The following is an 8,424-nucleotide window of genomic DNA, read 5'->3' as shown; positions in this document are numbered from 1 at the left end:
ATGGAATTTAAACAAATTTAAGTATTTAAGTTTTCGATACTTTTTATATTTATTTTTCATAAAAAATAAAATATAAGAAGATTGAGAAAATCAAGAATAAATATAAAGTTTATATTTGATGTATACAAATCTTATATTTGATGTATATGGGAATACAAATTTTTGCCCCTTCTATGCCCCACTTTACTGCCCCTTTCATAATTTTCTACCATCTGTCCGTTGGTCTATGAAAAGTTAGCTAACGACAATTGCTTGTCGTTGCCTCAAGCTAAAAAAAAATAATGTGATCTTGATCAAATACAAAAGAAAAAAAGAGAAAAAACACCCCCACCCATCTTCCTTCCAAGAAGGCTTCTAGATAAGCTAAAAAGAGATATTGAAATCAATGTTAAGTGATAACAAATAAAAAACAATCAAGCTTTTCTATCCTTCAGTATTGACGAAATCCTTTTATATATGATGATCAATATTTGTGTGTTGGAGATGATATGATTTGGGTTTTCTATATACATTAGAAACGAGCGATCCTTGAGGAAGTAGAGGAAGAATTCAAGTTCATGAACGTGAAACGGGCCATGCTTGTTTGGCGAGTCAGGTTGGATCAAAAGGGTAAGAAATAAATAAAGAGGATTGTGGGTTTGATCGTGTACACCGTTTGAGTGTGAAAATGTATGTGTGTAATCTCTTTCTCCTTTTTTTTCTTGGCCTTTGATTCTCTTTTTTTCCACCTTGCAATATTAGTTAATCACATTGAGGTTGTGAAACTTTTATCACTTGCAGTTGTGTTTGTGATGTCCATGATATATGGTTTTTTTATAGGTTTTTTAATAGGGTTTTTTTCTGTTAATTTTAGTTTAGTTCTTAATAATTCTTTGATTCTTTCTAGGGTAGGTTAAATTCTTTTCCAATTTGTTGAAACAATAGTTTTCCTAGACATATTTGTTGGGTTTGATAATAAAGAACTCTTTTTATTAGAGACACATAAAGGCTAGTCCTCTAGTATTGCTTAACTCATGCTATGCCCAATCCATAGACTCAAACTTAGGAAATTAATATTTTTTTAAGAAGCAGGTGCCTCTGGCATGTAAGATCATTGGTGAAACAACATTTTGTTTTTGAATTCCTAAGATATGCATTTGTGCTATCTAAAATTGATTAGTCCAAGTTTTCTTGCAACTTATAAGCTGTGGTTTCATTTTTTAGTGTGGGAGCTAAGCAACACATGGATTATTATTTTAGGGTGTGATTTATATAGAAAAGGACACAAAATTCTTTGTAGGTAGAGAAATCTATCATTATTCTTTAATTCTTTGTTGCATTTATTATAGCCAAAATTACTTTTTTAAGAGATAAGATATGTTCGCTTTGGAGCTATTTATTAAACTTTAGTTTTTTAGTTTATAATAAACAATTGTTGCATTCATTTCTACCTTTGTTCTCGTGGTTAGTGCAGGAAATTGTCTATGTTGTTGACTATGGGTTTTCAAAACAACAATTCTACAATCGCGTGTCTTTGTTTCCACCCTTGTTGTTATGGTGAAACAGGTGTAGAGTATAGGATTATCTATGAGAACTCTGTTAGATAATGGTGACATTTTGTGTAAAGTTATTCATTCTTAAAATATATTACCATAAGATCTACTTAACTGCAATCCAAATGATTATTCTAGGCATTATTTATAGTGAAGTTGAAAAATAATACATATCGTTATCTTTAGTGTTCTTTTTTTCCTTGAAAAATCGATTAATAGTGATGTTGATCACTTTGTGGTGGATTGTCTTAGATCATCTTGTATAAAAAGAAAATTGTGAAATTTTAAGCTTTTCCAAATTGAGTATATCGAAGCATGCAAGTAATCTTAGTCTTGCATTATGCTATTTAGTTTATCACAATAGTCACCGGGCTATTTTAGTTCTTTTTTTATTCATATGACTATTTGTTTTACTTTTTTTAGAAGTTTTAGTGAAAGCCTTATATCTCTAAATGAATTCCCTTTCCAACCTTCTGTTTTAATTTTTTTTGAAATATCTTAGTAAAAATTCTTTATAATGAAAAAGGAAAATAGTATTGGACAACTGTTGGGCTGGTTATAATTTAATTTAATTTCCATTTCCAGTGTTAATAAGAATAACAAACAATGTTAGTGCTCAATCCTCTAGAAGAATAAGAAAATCTGCTTCCAAAGAAAGGTCCAAAAAGAAAAAAGTAAAAGAAAATGGTGATGCAGGCAAGGTTTGGCATGAAGAAACAGTCCTTAAGAAAGAAAAGAGTACAAGAAAGAAAGTTCTAGACATAACCATAATGATGCCAATGGTTTTGTTGTCATGGTGGTAGTTCTTTTTGGAGTCGCTAGAATTATCAAACCCTTGTGTTGTCACCTTAAATCATTCAAGAATCAATTTGGGCACTAAACGATGGTCCGATTGTGCTGTCATATCCATTGCAACAAGGATAAAGCATGATGTCAAGGTGAACTTCTGAAAGCTGTCATACAAGATTATGGGATTGTTGTTCTGTGCAGGCTTGGATGGATTTAAGCTCAATGGTTCTAGATAACAAAAAAATTTTCACTACTTTATTAGGTTGCAGATGAGGTCCTCATCTAGTTGAGCAAATTATCAAAGAATACGAGAAGAATTTTAGCATTCTTTCATACTATTTCATGTAACATTAAAATAATTTAAGCAGTTTAATTTGTTCACATCCTGAAAAATTAAAGTCAAATTAGTTTTACACATTTTTTTCTCCAATGTATATTGACACATTATGATATTGGAAGAACAAAGACTTTTTGGAATTCACCTCATTTCTCTCATTCTCTCCCAATACTTATCATTGTCTTATTTTTGTGGTTGGCTATCTATTCTAGGACAAAATCTAGATTAGGAAATGTGAAGAGAAAGCTTTGAGGCATGGTATTTTCCCTTTTTCCCTAATTTGATCACCAAAACTAAGTTACTTTGACAATTCAAGAAATTAACATTTCAGGTTTTGCAAGATGATGTAAATTTAAATAGGATTTAGGGATTTCAATGTTCAATATTATTATGTAATTGGTGCCTAATTGCTTGCAATGTGCTCTAATCTAACAAATAAGGAATTGTTTTGTAATTGTACTCGAATATCATTTTTTTTTTCATCAACTTCATTGTTCTATAATTTTTCAACTTGTTAAGAACCTTAAAATTCAATTTGAAAATCTTGAATTTGAATATTGAAACAAGGAATAGGATTTATAAGATGAGAGATGACTATCTCTTATGTTTTTCTTTCATATTTGCTACATTAATGCCACAAACTATCAAATTTAATATCGTGGCCAAAAACTTTTGTTTTCAGATTAATGTAACTTTCATTTTAAACATTTGAAAACTGAAATTACTAAATACTGTACTTATTAAAAACTCTTGTAGTTCAAGATTTAGCAAATTAATTAATAAACTGAAAATTTTAATGCTATTAAACCTGAAATCTCATTAAAACATTTTTGAATACATCTTAGTCTCTCCTTCCTCATGGTTATCCTATAAATAAACATTTTCCAGGCAAACTAATTCTTGTAGCAATACTAAAGTATTTTACCAACCAAAACGAGAGACATCATTCTTCCTTGAGTCGCAATGGCAAGTTTCAATGTTGTTTTCGGAGTTTTGGTTATTATGGCAATTGGCGCGGTCATGGCCCGTGATGTTGATCCCATCAAGGCAAACAACTGTGAAACTAAGATGACATTACATTGCGTCAATGAAGTTTTTACAAGTATATTCAAGACTGGAATTGTTACGGATAATTGTTGCATTGAGCTGATAAGACTTGGTCAATTTTGTTATGATGCATTAATCAAGAAAACTCTTCAAAATCATCTATTTAAGAATAATGATACATCGGTGATCTTATCAAGAGGTGCACAAGTATGGAATAAGTGCATTTTAGTTGACAAAGATGTTTCGCCCTCTCCTACTCCTTATTAGGAAGGTCGAAAATTAAGTTTTGTCAATAAATATTAAAAAAAATTACCTTTGTCATTTGCAGTGTATCCCATGATATTCAAAAAATCATGATCCTAAACTTTTGATTCCAATGCATTTCTTAGGTTTTCATGATTTGGAATCTTCAAAGAGTGAAGACATTAATTAATGTTACATAACAAAATGTTTTAATGAATAATAATTGTAATGCCGATATTCGATGGTGAACCTTCTTATTGCTATTTCTTTTCTTTGTGCTCTTTGACTGCATTGAGGTGTTATTGTGTGCTTGTAGTGCTTTATATGGTGGCTTTCTTTTTTTTTTTTAGGGTTGTTTCAAAAATGTTTCATATATATTGATTTTTTTATAAGGGTAATTATGCCACAAAGGAGTTTGCGTTGTATACAGTTTTGATTAGGGTGTTTCTTTGATATTACTGCTAATGAAGGCATTCTCACACCGATGTATCTGGTACCCTTGAATTAAACTTGAATTGATATTTATGTATTTTAATTTCAATTTCAAGTTAAATTTTAATTTCATATTTCAATACTAACTTTTGTTATGAATTGTGAATTTAAATTTTGAGTCATGATGAGAAAGAGATTATTTATGACGATTTTTATTAAATTTATCGATGAAAAAACCAATGGAATTCCATAGGTAATTAATTATCTCATCAACTACAAAATTCCATAGGTAAATTCAATAGTTTTTTTACGGATTTCATACTATAGTTACTGACTGATTAGTCTACTTGCCATTTTTTCACCTTTCTCAATGAAATTTTTTATTGGAAATTTCAAAGTTTTATTGACGAAATTTTTTCATTTTTTGATCATTGGCATTGCTTACTACATTTTCAATGGTGAAATTTTTGACAAACTTTTTTTTTTGTATTTTGTCGAAAAAAGTCAAATTTTTGTGATGTCAAAACAAGATTAATTATTAAAAAATGGTCTTACTCTAATTTACTTTCAAAATTTATAAAAATGACCTAGACACAAATGGATTGTGAACTACAAATATTATTTTATATTAAGATTTGAATAAAATTACAACGATATGTACGAGAATTTAAATTTTTCTTATAAAAAATGCCGTTGGAAACACTTAGTTTCTTTGTAGTATTAGAATATTTAGTTAGTTATAAAAATGGTCTTAATCTAATCTAATTTTAAAATGTACAAACATGACCCCGAATAAAGTTTGTTGTCTACAAATATTATTTTATATCAAGATTTGAATAAAAGTGTTAAGATATGTATTAATATTTATGAAATACTTTTTGTATTTATAAACATCATCATTTATCTAAAACTAAAATTTTAAATTTCATTATCATGGCATAAACGAACAAATTGAAGATTATGATGAAATTGATTTGCCTTTATCCAAAAAAGAACAACATTGAAAGTATATTATATCTTTGAATTTTTATTGATAAAATAAATTATTAACCTTCTCAAGGAGAGGGAGTGGGCGAAACATCCTCGCCAATTAGAGTGCATTTATTCCATACTTGAGCCGCCCTTGATAAGATCACTGGTGTATCGTTATTTTTAAATAGAGGATTTTGAAGAGTTTTCTTCACCAATGCATTATGACAAAGTAGACCAAGTCTTGTAAGTTCATGACAACAATTATTAGAAACGATTCCGGTCTTGAATATACTAGCGAAAACCTTGATAACGCAATGCGTTGTCATCTTAGTTTCACAATTGTTTGCTTTGATCGGATCAACATGACGAGCCATGACCGCTCCGCTTGTCATAATCACCAAAACACCAAAAGCAATATAAACATTGAAACTTGCCATTACACTTAAGGAACACTAACTTCTATTGTTTTTGATCGTTGGTAGAATACTTTTGTAATGCTGTAAGAATTGATTTGCCAGGAAAATGTTCATTTATAGGGTAAAGGGAGGGAAGACGTTATAAAAATCTTAAAGACATTTTAACTTCAATAGCATTTAAGTATTCCACTTGATCAGGTACTAATAGGCATAAACTCTTAATTATATTCGTTTTCTAAGAATTCCAATTATATTCGTTTCTTATAGTATGTGTAGATGAGATATTTTATTACATTAACCTTTCTTCGTTTATTTGCTCATTCTCCATATATAACTTTTCCTTCTTTTTTTTTTTCTGAATTTAATATGTTCATTGTTATTCCTAAGAAAGACCAACAATAACTATATAATAACAAAGACCATAGCCACTCTAAGAGGACTCCAAAGCTCTATTCTTAGATCAAAGCATAATGCATTTTACTTACTATAGTCAACAATTTTGTTGTCATCAGTTTGCACAATGAACAAGTCCAACTCACATCCACCTTTTTAGTTTTCAAAGGAACCAGAATTTGGCAAAGATTATGATAAGTGTTTTAAATCTTGTCATCTTTTAATTATTGTACTGAGAATTTCACATTTTTCACTTAACTCGTTAAATGAATTTGGCTGATATTCTACATATGCCGACAAAGAGGATTATCCATCATCTTGTATTGCAAATTACTTGATCACTTAAGAACACAATAACATAGGATGTTGCATGTAAATGTGGTGTGTCCACAAGCAGGGGCGGACCAAGCCAATTTTTGTTGGGGGGGCCAAAGATGAAAAAAAATAAAAGCTAAAATTTTTTAAAACTAATATGTTGAATTTAACCAACGATCAAAAGATTCATAATAGACAATAATTTTATATAACATGTAAATAAAAAAATAAAAAAAAACTTATAATAGTTATCTAAGAAAGTTGTGCTCGACGATGTTTCCTAGATTCAAATTCATCAATTATTGACTCTGTACTGAAAAGACTGGCAATATCTTTCTCAATATGAACAACTAAATTATCTACAATAAACTCATCATCCATTTTGTTATGGAGTCTTGTTTTCATAATTTTCATTGCTGAAAAGGCTTTCTCTATAGTTGTTGTAGAAACCGAAAGAGTCAAAATAAGGCGAATTAATCTATCAATCAAGTGGTAATTCTTTGACTTTTCTGTTTTTGCTAATCTCTGGTACAATTCAGAAAGTGTCATAATATCTTAAAAACTTTGATAATGAGGTATATCAAGCTCGTAATGCCTCAATTATAACCTCAAAATAAGTCTTTCTTGTTCTGTGAAATCCTGAGAATAAAAACTCTCTGCTAACTTGTAGATATTATTAATATTGAATAATTTGTAATTGTTATTAGGATCCAAAGTAGTGCTTAAAGTTAAAAGTTCCACAGCTTGCTCATTTTAGAATTCAATTCTTGTAACTGAGTATCTATCATCACTAAAAATATATCAACTCGATAATGATGCTCCACAGTTACATCTGGTTGACGAGATTGACCTCTGCCCAAGATATATCATGCACCCATGTCAAGAATTTCTATCTCATGTTTTTGACAAAATTTTTTCACATTCTCAAGTAAATTAGACCACCCATCATTTCTCAACTTCTGAAGGAGTGATTTTGTAGTAAAAACAAGATGAATTGCATTTAAAATATCTTGAGAGTGTAATTGTAATGCTTGGCAAAGAACATTAGTGATTGCCATGATCTCATACATTAAGTGTCATATGAAAATAAATTCAAATAATGCTAATATTTTGCTAGCAGCAGAAGCATCACCTCTTTGTGAATAACTGGCGCCTTCGTCAATAATACTTTCCATAACAATGCAGGTTGCATCAAACATTCTCATCAAGCTACAAATAGAATGAAAGTGTGAGCTCCATCGAGTATCTCCAGCTCTTTGTAGAGTTCCCACTTGATTTGCTCATCTACTTGTTTCAAGTTCATCACTAGCAACCATGTTAGCAATGTTAATTGCTTGAGCAGCTTGTAATTGGTCATGTCTTTTGGAAGAAGCACTAACACTATTTACAACAGAAGTCAACTATGTAAAAAATTATGAATATGAACTACTTCTCTAGATGCTACAAACAATGCTAATTGTAATCTATGAGCATAACAATGCACATAATATGCGTATAGACAATTGTTAAGTACCAAAGCTTGTAAACCATTCCATTCACCACACATGTTACTAGCACCATTATATCCTTGACCTCGAATACTTTTAACTTGAAGGTTATAACGAGAAAAAGCAAACATTAACTCTTTCTTCAAAGTCATTGCACTTGTATCACTAACATGTACAAGATCAAAGAAATGTTCTTGAACAAAACCATCACCATCAACAAATCTCAAAATAATAGCCATTTGCTCTTTTTTAGACTTATCTCGAGCTTCATCAATAATAATGTCAAACCCTGTTCTATAAAATAATTACGACGTCATTTACATGCTCAATAGAATGTTTGCAGATTTAGAAAGTTCGAGAAATCGTTAAAAAACGATATTGCCCACCTAATGGTATCATTGAGTCGATTAAGCCTCGACTAGTTCAAATAGGAATTTTAAAATGAAATTAAGAGTTTCACA

This window comes from Theobroma cacao, chromosome 9, assembly GCF_000208745.1.
Source record: "Theobroma cacao cultivar B97-61/B2 chromosome 9, Criollo_cocoa_genome_V2, whole genome shotgun sequence".
NCBI lineage: Eukaryota > Viridiplantae > Streptophyta > Magnoliopsida > Malvales > Malvaceae > Theobroma > Theobroma cacao.
The sequence above is the reverse complement of the archived record's forward strand: the minus strand, read 5'-3'. Positions refer to the sequence as shown.